The following is a 12,682-nucleotide window of genomic DNA, read 5'->3' as shown; positions in this document are numbered from 1 at the left end:
CAGCTGAGGTTTTGCTTTCCAGTTAGGGTATTTTCTGCTGTTGTTTTCAGATGTGTCTACAGCTAATCATCCAGGGACTTTTTTCCTGTTCCTTTTTAGTATTTTTTTCCTTTTACAAAATACTTTCTAAAAGCAAACCTGTGCAACAGCCAGTCTGAAATGTGGCTGTCCCCAGCCTATCCTCATCACACGTGTTTGCCTGCATGCTCTTACTTCTCTTCTCTTCCAGGGTTTTTTTTAGGAGGCAATTAATCCCCAGGGAGATTAAAATAGAAAGGAAGGGAGTTTTTCCTTGGAGCAAGCATTTCCGAGTGACCTTCTTTCTCCTCCACAGTGAAAATGGACCATCTTGGACGAATCACTCCCAAAGCAACAGATACCACTTGAAGGCTTCCGGCAAAGCCTTCTAATTACCGTGGGCCAGGGGTCAGGAACAGCTCAGCTGCACTGCTGGCAGTCAGCACAAGCTACTGGGAACAGTGTGATCACCTGGAAATAATGAAGGTACGGTAGGAAAGAAAACGTAATACTGGGATGACCACCCTTAGGATCTGCTGGGGAAGGTCTATTTTGGTCACAAACAGAGCAGTCAGGGCGGAGTCCTCACTACCTCCTCTGGAAGTAGTCAGATGGCTATAGTTTGCCCCAGCCTTCCTCTTTTTCATTCTGGATTTCAGTGTGTTTTTGTAATCAGCTGCCTGAGCTCATCCACCTCTTTAAACCACCACGTCATTACTGGAATCAAGGACCTGACACTGGTGTCAGCAGGGTCCCTTTTCAGGCCACGTGTGAAATCCCCGAATTACTACCAAATTTGGAAGAAGCACCCAGAACCTCTTCCTCCTCTCCGTGCCTTATCCTTGAGTTACCCCCACATGAAGCTCTCTACTCAGTGCTTCATGCATGTGGTTGCTGGATTCTCAGCCAACATCCATGAACCCCCTCCCCAGAACACACACATGGGGTATGTAACAACCATGTCAGGACTTTTCTGTTCATATTGTCCTTCAGGATTGTCCTGTCTTCACTCCTGTCAGTGGAATATTAACACCTGAACACTCAGGTAAGATCTAGCTGTTTAAATACATGCCCACAGATGTCTTACAGCTACAGCTGTATAAATACAGCTACATAAATACTCTTTTGCCTGAACACATTTCAGGCTTGAATAGGCTTGTCCTGCTGTCTAGGGAGAGCTCAGCCATGCTATTGGTCCCAGGGTGTCAGTGGGGCTTGAGCTCCAGCAGCTCAGCATCCCAGCTGTGCCCCAAAGGAGATCAGGGAGCTGGCTCTGGATGCCCTCCAGCAGCAGTCTGGGAAGGGTGCAGCAGTCCCCAGCGACAGGGCTTGCATTGTATGTCCAACAACTTAGGGAGAGACATGTATTCTACCCAGGGTTTCACAGAAATTAACTGAATTGCCAGCAGATCTGAGCAGCAGTTTAGGACATGCCTTGTTGGGCCATAAGTATGTGATGGTTCACAAGGGGTGGGGGAAGCAAAACCTCCCAAGCCAGTCTTGAGAAAGAAACCCTGCTACAGTCAAGCTTGAGGGAAGAAGGAGTAAAGAAAATCCTTTTCTTTCACAGCTTCATGCCTATCAAGCCTTGAGCAGGAAAAGGGAGGTCAATCCCTCTTTGAATTTCAGGCTAACATCTGTGATTCCACCCTAACAAGGCTTGTCCCACCTCACTGAGGAACAGAACTGTCTTCAGATGCCATGTGTGTGTTACTGTTAGACAAACAGCTCTCTTCACACATCTCTGGGATGAGCTTCTGCACCCACTGAGTGTGGTTGTGCCACAGCTCTCACGTCCCACAGAGGTGAGGGGTAGGTTTGATGGAAGGGGTTGTGGCATGGGCAGGAGGAGAAAAGCCCTTGAGCTCCTGTATGGTGTGTCCCACCTCAGTCCATTGGTGCCCTTTGAAGTTGTTCCTCTTCCTGGTGCCTGTCCCTGACATCTCCAGCGTACCCTGGACACTCATGGTGTAGGCTGAGCCTGTTCAGCAACCCATAGCTTGTATCCCCTTTATCCCAAAATAAGTGAGGAAGGGGATTTTTGCTTTGCTTCACTGTAAAGCATTTGTGAGCAGATAGATTTTGCCATAAATGGCAATTTTTTTCTGCTCTGTGGGGAAAACTACATCACCCTTGGCACAGGAGTACAGAGCTAGCCAAATTAGAGGTATTCATCTGTACTCACAACATTCCCAGCTCCCCAGACCTCCCATCACCAGCCAAGGCCATGCATCAGGGAACACAGGTCAGGGGTGAGAGGCAGGAGGAGATGGGGTTCTTAGAAGAAGATCAAATCTCAAAACATCATGTTTTCACTCATTACAAGGCAGTAAAGAAGCTAGGCAAGCAGGGCAATTAGAGATAAGGGTGAACAACACACTGTTCCCAGACATGTCCTGCCTGCTGGTAAAAGTGGGGGTGCAGTGCAACGCATTCTTGACATTTTGTTCTCCCAACTGATGCCAGCTCAGTTCTTATCAGATATCTCCACGGCCAGTGATTTTTCACAGTGGGTAACACAACTGAGCTGCATAGGAAATAATCATAAACCTCTGTCCAGGCAGCTGAGCAGAATGTTCCCCTCCTGGCCTTCAAATATTTGTGGCTTTACCTTCTCCACTCTTCCTCACTTAATCTCTTTCCTGCCCTGCACATTCAAGGCTCTGACCCACCCTGAGTTACATGAAGGTGATGAACTTAGACCAGATCTTTCCTCTACTCCTTGGATCCAGTCTGACTTCCTCTTCAGCAAACAACATAGACTTGTCTTTATCTCGAACACACTCTTTGGTGGTTCCCTGCTGGTCAAACAAACCTTAAATTGCAGGGACAATACGGCCAGCACACAAACTCAGAGCTGGGGTAGGAGGGCACAGTCAGAGCAAGGCTGCCATCAGGGACCAGTATGGCAACAGGAGAGGCCATGTTTTGCTCCTGACTCCCCAGCTCTCCACAGCAAGAGAATGCCTCCGTCCACCCTCTCTACTGAGGAAAGCTATCTCCATGCTCAAGGATGCTCCAAGCTCAATAGCTTCCATGAGAAAAAATTGCACAGTCTTGGCAGTGCTGGATGAGGTGGTGGTGCATCAGCTGCCCACCACCATTTCAGGCTGAACGTGGAGATCATTTTGCAGGCAACAGAGCCGCCTCTGACAAGAATCTGACCTTGAGTACACTGGCCTGACCTCTCAGCAGAAGTGGCACCTGAAGTTCCCTCTTGGGCGGATTTTGGCTGAGTCTCAAGGATGCCTTTGCTGCTATTCTTCCTTTATGTTGAACTTCGTGAAACTGGGCTTGGTGTCACCACACTGTGCGAGAGACGCCCTCCTTGTTCTGCTCTGTGTCCAGCTCTCTGCTAAAGCAATATTTGAGGAGCTCAGTTATATGTGCCAAAGCCAGGGGAGCTGAGGATGCAATCCAGTTTACTCCCTTTAGATTCTGCACTCCAGGAGGATAAGGAAGCTTTCCAGTAAGCACTCACACCCTGGTGATAACGGTGACAAAAGCACACCCTTGCCTAGGTTAACACGTGACGTGACAGTACTGTTAACTCAGGCAAGGTACTGCTCTGCCCTCCACACAGTGCATACCACAGCTCCAGACTTTCTCAGAGCTCCATAGGATGAGTCCTTACAGATTAGGCAACAAGGAGCATGTTAATTTTGGCTTCAATTTACCCTGGTCTGCTCTGCCCTTGGCTATGCGCCCCAGGGGCTCCCCTTTTGTAGTGCCCTCACTCCCAGGGCACAGAGCACATCCCTCTGGGGCTGTCAGTGATTCTAGGGCAGTTCAGAGCCTCAGGCTCTTTGCAAGAGATTTCTGTGTGCCATCCATACATATGCAAACATACACATTGATACAGACATGTATGCATGTATCTCTGTGATCTGTGTCTGGATTTACACACATGACATTACACTGTCACATCATAGTTGCTGTGCACCGGAAAGCTTCTTGGCGCTGTGATTGCAGGGTTTCTGGGAGATGAGCTGCATGGCAAATTTCAGAGCCAGTTTAGGCCCTTTTTGGGGTCTTTTTCAGAATAAGCAGGGTAATTTCCCACTTTGTGCATTCCTCCATTTTACTGGCAATGATAGGCATCAGCAGCCATCAGACTGAATCTCTTTGTGCTGTTTGCTCTACTACAGGCCCACTGAACTGGAGCCAGTCTCATGCACTATCATAATATGGCATCAGCTGTATCCAGCCATGTTCGGATTTTCATGGCTTGTGTGGCTTGTGCAGGGCCCACAGGTCTGTGTGCAATCATCCTTTGCCCACACACCCTGCTCTGCAGGTCCTAGCTCCCTTTCCTCCATTGCTGTGGATTCCCAGCTCTGCAAACACTTTCAGGACACTATTCACCCAGCCATAGCCATGTTTTTTGGGGGGATGCACTGTGTTGCTTGGCACAGCCAGGGTTAGTTCTGGCTTTCCAGCAATCCTTGTTTTCAGTTCCAACCATGGGCTGGTCTCCTCTAAGGGAGCTGGCTACGCTCCTCTTTTCCTTTCTCCTCCCCTAAAACTACCAAACCTATCAAGCACATCAGAGCCAGCCAGTGTAAGAAATAGGACTGTTTCTTGAGCTCTTTATATTTGCTCACACTTTGTGCAGGCACTGAGTGAAACAGTTTTTGACCTTCCCTTGCTGCTTTCCATAGTCCCAGATCTCCTGTGGAGCTTTAAGACCTCCAACCTTCTGCTCCAATGTTTTCTTGGTATGTCTGGCACTGTGTGACCATCAGAGATTATTCACTAATTCAGTTCTTAATTTGCAGGACAGAGGCCTGCCTGTGGTCAATAAGGAGGTGCCTTTCTGTTTATTACATGGAAACTCTGCCCCTTCTCTGTCCCAAGAAATCCTTCCCTGCACCTGTAACTGATGGGAACTTTTCCAAACAAAAGCCTGTATGCACAGGAGTGCCAGTTCCCAGCTCCTTGGAATAGCAGGACTGTATCTGCCAGATGAAATCCTGGGCAACCAAATTCCCACGATTTTTCCCTACCTGACCAGAACAAAGATTTTTTCCTGGCTTCAGTCTGGACACTGGTTTACCTTTGAATTCATGAATAAGAGAGATCCTTGAGCAGTTTCCCAGCTCATACTGTCCACATCCCAGCTGGTCTCTCTATCTGTGGTCAATCTCTAGCGTTTCAGAGAGTCAGCCAGACCAGCCCTGATTTTACAGGAATATGCACCAGTGGGAAGCAGTTAAGCAAGTGGTTTGCAGACAGACAAAATCTAGGCAGACAGCACACCTTCCTCCAGACCATGCAGACAGTGAGCACATCCGTGATGGAGAGGAAACTTCAGAGAGTGCTCTTTGCACCTGGATCAGAGCTCAAGAGAAAAGGGGAGCTGTAGCTCAGCACCTGCTTCTGTACACCAAGCGTACACTGCTACAGGTGCCACAAGGACACCGTCAGTCAGATGACCCTGTGACCTGTCCCCTCTCCCTCACTTCAGCAGCTGCCTGAGGCCCCTTGAGTGGGAGCCACAGGGTCAGGACTGCGTTTTTCAGCAGATGGGGGAAGGCACCCTTTTGCCCAGGGTGCATGGGTGACAAGGGCAGGGACAGCTCACCTCAGCTAGCTGCTGCACACGGAGCTCCTGGCTGGCTCTTGTTCCAGGGTTTATCTAATGGCAACACAAGGTCATTAGCCAGCAACCAAGCATCGCTCCACAGTCTTGCTTCCTTGCTTGTGTTCCCTGCCAAGACCAGCCCCCAGCAGGGACTGGCTGTGGCCTCTCTCCCAACCCCAGAGGAAACTTACTGGAAGAGCCTGATCCAGTGTCTGCCCAAGATCCTGGTAAAGGCAGCCTGAAAGAGCAAGGTGTGCTGTCCCACTCATTTGGGTGGACATGACGCCGCTGGAGCACCCCAGTGGTGATTTCAGTGGTTAACATGGTTTGCTTCTCTGAGGGCTGTGTTGGCAAAAACATTTGATCTCCCTAGTGACATAAATACACAGCTGCTTCCTCCAAAATAGGAGGCAAATAGAAAGGAGAGGAGTGAAAGTGTGTGTGCGCGTTTGTGGTGCTTGTGCTACAGAAGAAAAGGGAGAGGAAATGAGGCTTAGTGCAAAATACAGGAAGTGAGAGAGAAACAGCACAAAGCAAACGTTGCATCCATTGAACGGGACTTGAATTGGTATCTTAGCTGCTGTTTGACTAACTTATGGTATCACTAAATCCCATTCTCCTCAGAGGGAAAGAAACCCTGCAACTGTGCATTGTCAGTGTGACGGAAGAAACAGCGGCAGCTGATGCTGGGTGGGTCAGTATTACTGTGGGGCTCACAGACCAGCCTTTGTTCCAGCGCGGTGACAAAGGGCTCCCTTCTTCCCTTCACCTCCTGCAAGTTGTTCACAGGCCTGTTGGACAGTGCATGTTTTAAGACTATGTCAGCTACGGCTGACATGCCTTGGCCAGCGCCCATCAGGACCTTGGCCACTCCTGACCCATGGGAGGTGTCCCTCTCATACACTGGAGCCCTCCATGGCAGGTGCAGGCAAAGGTTGATTTCCTTATCACTTATTGGAGCTGCATGCTCCCAAGAGTCTGTTGGTACTAAACATGACCACAACCCCTGAGCCAGCAGGTCCACAGGATACCAGGAACATGCACAGTGTTCCTACTGCTTTCTTGCTCACCTCTCTGGTTACTCTCAGTGCTCCTAAACTTGTCCCCTGGGCACCCTGCTCCACCATCTTTCTTGGCAGATGAGTGCTGGGGAAAGGGAGCTGCTGTTGGTGAGTCTTAGCTGGCATTCATCAGGGTGACCTCCTTCTCCCTCCACATGGAAGAAGAGACTTTAAAAGGTTTGGCAAGTGCCTGAAAAGGGGCAAGTTCTGGCTGCTGGTGTAATCCCAGCCTGTGGTACATGGTTTTTCTAGAAGAGGTAGCCTCTCAGCCTGTGATTTTTGGCAAGTGTCTGTGCCCAACATCTGGCAGAAGGAGGGATGCAAGGCATTGTGCTGGGTGGCAGAGCTCTCCCAGACAGGGAACTCAGCTGGAAAACACACTCCCCATATTCAGCTACCCTCTGACTGGTAGGATCTCTGCCACCCCACTGCCAGGCTGTGAAGGTGTCCCCACCCAGCATCTGCTTGCTGCAAATGGACACCATGTACAGTCATGCAACATCTGAAGACCTGAGATGTGATCTTGCACTTGCAAGACCATTTGATGTGACCCCAGTACTCCCAGTCTGCACACTCTGCACAGTTCTAGTCTGAGCTATTAGAGTGGCAAGATTACTCCAGTCACATTTCTAGTGCTCTTTAACTTGTCAGCATAAGGATTTCACCCTCTTTACCTTTCTCATGTTCTTGGTACAGAGGGCTGAAGCTGCACAGAGACATACAGAGATACAAAACAGGACCCATGCCCTGCTGCATGCAGGTCCTGACATACAAAAAGACACATTTGGAGGCAGATACACAGACAACCACTTGCAAAGTGATTCTGTGATCTTGCATGGACAAGCAGAACAGTACACAGAGATAATGACACAGGCAGACTTCTTGCAGTGATCAACAAGAAATCCTAAGTGTCATTGTCCCCTAAGGGAACCTGGAAAAAGTAATATAGTAATATAGTACATTAGTTTAGAAGTTGATGTTTCAGTGTCTCCCTTTCAGAAAACAGGGAAATAATTGTCAACCTCTGAGAGCATCAAACATCAGTGTAAGGAGAAGTCAACATAGGAGCCACTGCTTCAGCTGTAGTTTTGGTGCAAGAAACCTCAGCAGGAACACCATGTGCTGGTCAGCATGTCTGCACCCAGGTCACACCACTGGGAGATGCCTGCTGTCAAGTGATCCCAATTCTTTGTTTGGAAGTTGTGTCTCCAGGTCACGTTTGTACAAGCTAGCACAACTACAAGGAGCAACCTTCCTCGAACAAAAGAACATTTCTGAGCGGAAGCTGAACACCTGGAGTTGACCACATCAGTCACAACAAGGAGTTTGTGACCAATGTTCTCCTCTATCCTTATGCTTCCTTGGAGCTCTTTTTTCCCTTTAAGCCTGTGTCTGATGCCAGACAACACCACTCTGTCATGAGGCCTCCACAGGCAGCCCAGAAACACAGCTCAGACTCTCCTCTGGGGTTTAGATCCTGGGGTGTTGTATTTTGATAGTAGGGGTGAGCAAGGTGTCTCCATATATAGGTAGTGTAAGCTCAGGAGAAAAATGAAACGGAAAGATAAAAGATCTTTAGGGGTGCAAGACATCCTGCTTAACCCATATGTGTTGATTTCCCTTACCCCGTGTAATGCTGTCCAGAGCCCTTTGAGGAGCTGTGGTAACATCCCCACCTGTATCAGGGAATGCATAGTGGTGAAAGGTGTGCACATTTCTGGGAAAGTCAGCACAGAAGTTTCTTCTGTATGCTAACAGGAGCCACCTATGCATTCAAATCCTGGGATCAATGAGACGAGGGACTGTACTTCATAGCTCATGTGAAGCTGGGCAAAAAACCATGACCTTGAATCTGGGACGTTTGGAGAGGGGAGGGGAATTGACCTGCAGCAGGAATTACGAGTTGCCTACAGCTCAGTTTAGCTAACATTTCCCACAACAGAGCAGGCAGAAGGGCTTAAGCTTGTTGGAGATTGTTTGAGGGAGAGAGAGAGCTTGTCTCCAGAGCTGTTTTTATGGCGTACATCTGAAAACAGTTTACATGTGGCTAGAAGGAAGCCTCTGTTATTGTGGTTCAAATGACCTCTTAGTATCTAGCCTCTATTTTAAGCAGGTGATGCATACATGTTCTCATGCCAGTACTCTTCAGTCTTTCAGCTGAAATAGCAGTTCCCTTTCATTGGGATTTACCCATCTGATGTATTAATAGGCAGCAATCATATGCCCTCTTAACATTCCTTTTGCTAGGCTAAAAAAAGCGAAGACTGTCTAGACTTCTACCACCACCTCTCTTTTTGTCCAGATCTCTCTAGTGCCATTCTTTCCACTTGTTAGAATTTTCTCTATTCTTTTCCAACTCTTTTGGAAGGTATTTTTCCCTTTCTCCATATCAGCGATGCTTCTTTGTTTTGTCTCTTTATCTAACATTTACATTTTTTCTCCAAGGTCATCAGTGAAGATATGAAATTAGTTGGTGCCAAAACCAGTCCCTAAGGAATTTCATTAGCAATTGCCTACAATTTTATGTTTCAGGACCTGTTCATTAAGCAATTTGTTACTCTCTTTTCAGTTCAAGTGTGAATCCCTGCACTCCCCTGTTTTCACAACTTCCCAAGCACCCTCTGTGAAACCCAGATATCTTTCATATACCATATAACCAGTGTTTTAAAAATTATTTATTCTCCTACCCAAACATAAAAATAATAAAAAAATACTCTGCCTTTCATACAGTCACACTGAATTTTGTCTCATTGTCTGTGCACTTCCATATCTTTAATTATTCCTATTTTGTTCTAGGATAAAAAGAAAAGCTGTTCTAAGGTCTTGTGTCTGTAAGTAACTACCTCCCTTTTTTTGTTCCTTAATTAAGTTTAGGTAAAATTGTTGATTCTAGGTAACTGTCTGGTCCCTATCCAACCTCCATCTCCACAGTTGATTGTATATCAGTGCTACTGGATTTACCACTTGATCTGTCTCCAGGAACCTTCTGATCTGAACAAACCTTGTGAATTTTGTCTTGACCTCTGATGAGATTGTTTGTGTTTCCAGACACTTTTAACAGTCAACTTGTAATCCCCTTCTCCTGCACCATCCTTCCAGCAAATGAGGCAAAACTTCTGGTTTCTGAAGCGTGCCTTGATCTTAGCTGCACTGTGCAGAGGTCTGATGCCTTGCCTGTTCTTTTTACCTTTACAAAGAACTTCATTCAGCAACTCTGCCAGGTATATCTCACCTGGATTTCTGCTGACTGACGTGTCTTTTTCTCTAAACTTTGTGACCTCTGCATTGTAGATTTCTTTGCTGACCACTCCCATTTTTCACTGAGGAATTTTTTTCACCAGTAGGCCACATTTTCTATACAGTCTTCCCCTGCTCTTTGTTTGGGAAAGTAAGGTAGCTATTGCCATAGTGAGCCTGCATGCCTTCCACATACAAATACTTAAGACTTTTAACTCAAATTGCTTCATCACTTCAGTCTTATAATTTCTCTGACCATTAATGTTTGGAGGCTGAAAAATCTTAGCTGTGGCCCCATGATATTTACTCTTCCATTTAATTGAAACAGAATCAGCCTGTGCACAGTCAAGGTTAAAAGTTATCTTCTGCCACATTGTTCTGCAATGTCTCACTGGCTGTCAAGACCAGGTCAAACACAACAGCAGCTGTGGTTAGTTTGCTGCCTCTTTAGTGAAGGAATGTCAGGCAGTGCATCTTAGAAATCCTAGGCCCAGCCTATGTTAGTAGCAATTTATTTTCCATGGAATAACTTAAAACTTGTAGTAATGGCAATCCCTGCATCTGCATATCATTCTAAAAACATAAGAGACCATCATCAATACCCAGACACAACCTTGGATAACAGCAGCAGAACTATAGCTGTCTTTCCTCAAGGTGATTTGAACCCAAACAAGATCTGTTTTATCACCTCTGCTCCTGCTTTTGCCTTCACACTCAACAATATCGTGCACGGACAATACTACCACATGCTCCACTGGTCTTGCTCCTCTGAGCAGCACAGATCTTTCCGTTTTAGAGGTCCAGCCATGCCAGCTGTCCATCCTGCCCCCGAAATTGCTGGCATACGCCGTCTGCATATTGCTCATGAGGACCTTGTCTTAGCATTCAGGCACTTCCATTGTTTTTCCTAGTTCCCCATATGCACTGGCTGTACAATCTTGGATAGAGTATCAGTTTCCTGCTCAAATTTGTATTACACTCCTGCTCTCATATGTTCCTTTAGTCATCATTGTATCTTAATATCAATGCTCTTCTTTCAACTAAACATCATAGAAACTGCACAAGTCCCAACTAAAAAGCCCAGACAAAATCCCAAGCCCTCCTCCTTACGTCTTAGTCTAAAGCCTGTCTCAGGTGTCTCACTCCTGGCAGGCTGTGTTCTTCCACAGGCACACTCAAGCTGCCAAGGAGGGTCCTCTTTCTCTGGATGCCTTCAAAGAGAAAACACTGCTGGCAGGAGTTCCCAAAGAATCTGTAATATCTGGGCCATGGATTTACCCTTCTTCTCTTAGGACATGTTTCACTGAGGTATGTAAAGTGCCTTGAACAGTATTTGCAGTCATCCTTCTTCCATTCCAGGGGCAACCTAGCTACCTCATTTGTCACAACACCAAAAGAATCACTGGATTATTCTCTTTTCCTGAAAACACCTTTTCAATTCCAGATCCCCTTTGTAACAGGATTTGTCTTAAAGTGTTCCCACTCACATGGACCTATTTTTCCTGATGTTCCTGCTGGTCTCTATAGCTTCATTTTGTCTCTTCCCCTTGCCCTTTGCAGTGCTTCCTGCAGCCTCTTCTTCTTTCCAGGTTTATGGACTCATGCTTCCCTGGTGTCTGACCTCAAGCCATCCCTATCTCTTCTTTTCATTTTCTTCTAGGTTCAGTTTTTCTCTCCTTCTTGTTGCTATTCCACAAGTTTCTTCTTAAACTCTAAATGAAGCAGTTGCAAGGAAGAACTTGCATGTGCCAGATAAGCTCTGCTCTGTTTGCTCAGAAGGTACCATAGGAATGACCTGAGTGCACTCCTCTCTGCACTAAAACCTGAAATCCCAAAAAGAGATCTTTCAGCAGCACAGAAACTGAATCTAGATTTACCCAGATCCCAGCTCTGAAGTGGCCTGCTGATTTAAAACAGCAAAGCAGGCTGTAGCAGCACAAGGCCAGAACACACAACAGTCTTTACTTCAAGGCAGCAATTTCAAGTTTGAATTGAGAATCTCATTTCTCCAAGAGGCAGGCAGCTACTATTACTCTCATCGTCCATCATGGTGACAGAGGTTAAATAACCTGCTTGTTGTTATTGGCTGAAGCCAGCTCCAGACACCTCTGCCTGCCCCTTGGCACCAGGTGAGAGCTGCCAGGAAGGTGGGGAACTCAGCCAATGTGCCTCCATTGTAGATGTCTCAACCTGGCTGTGCTGCCTTAGACAACACAGTTGGAGGCAGAAATTATGGACGTATCTTCAGCGCTGTCATCCAAGTGTCGTGCCTCCTGCTCCCCTCTGAACCTCTGAGCCTCCCATCCGAGCCACCGTCCTGCCCACAGCTTGGGTACAGCACTGTTCAGCACAGCACCATTGGGTAGCATTCCTTAGGTGGAAAATGTGTGTTTCCTCCATAAAGTTTCCATCTCAGACAGATGAGGTTGCGTTGTCTAAGGTGAGTGACATGAGTGAGCACAGCAAAGGACATTGTTGTCACGGGACCATCTCCCCTCACTTCCCATTGGCCTTGCTCAAGGTCAGGCTGCATGGCAGCAACAGGAATAGAGCTTGTGAATTCCAGCTCCTTATCCCACTTGACCCAGAGCCAGGCTCAGCTGGGAAAAAGCAATATCCGTCCAAATGCAGCGGCAGTGCCCGGGTGTTGTTGTGCAGCTCGGGAACAGGTTAACAACACTCGTGCTGAAACCCCCGCCGTGCACACAATAGGCAGTGAGAGGTGCCAGCTCTGGAAGCTGCAGACCTGGGGACACGCTGTGCTGGAAGCGCTGGGGCCCCA

This window comes from Corvus kubaryi, unplaced genomic scaffold, assembly GCF_017639235.1.
Source record: "Corvus kubaryi isolate FWS band 111438036 unplaced genomic scaffold, C.kubaryi_AGA036_p1.0 37341, whole genome shotgun sequence".
NCBI lineage: Eukaryota > Metazoa > Chordata > Aves > Passeriformes > Corvidae > Corvus > Corvus kubaryi.
The sequence above is the reverse complement of the archived record's forward strand: the minus strand, read 5'-3'. Positions refer to the sequence as shown.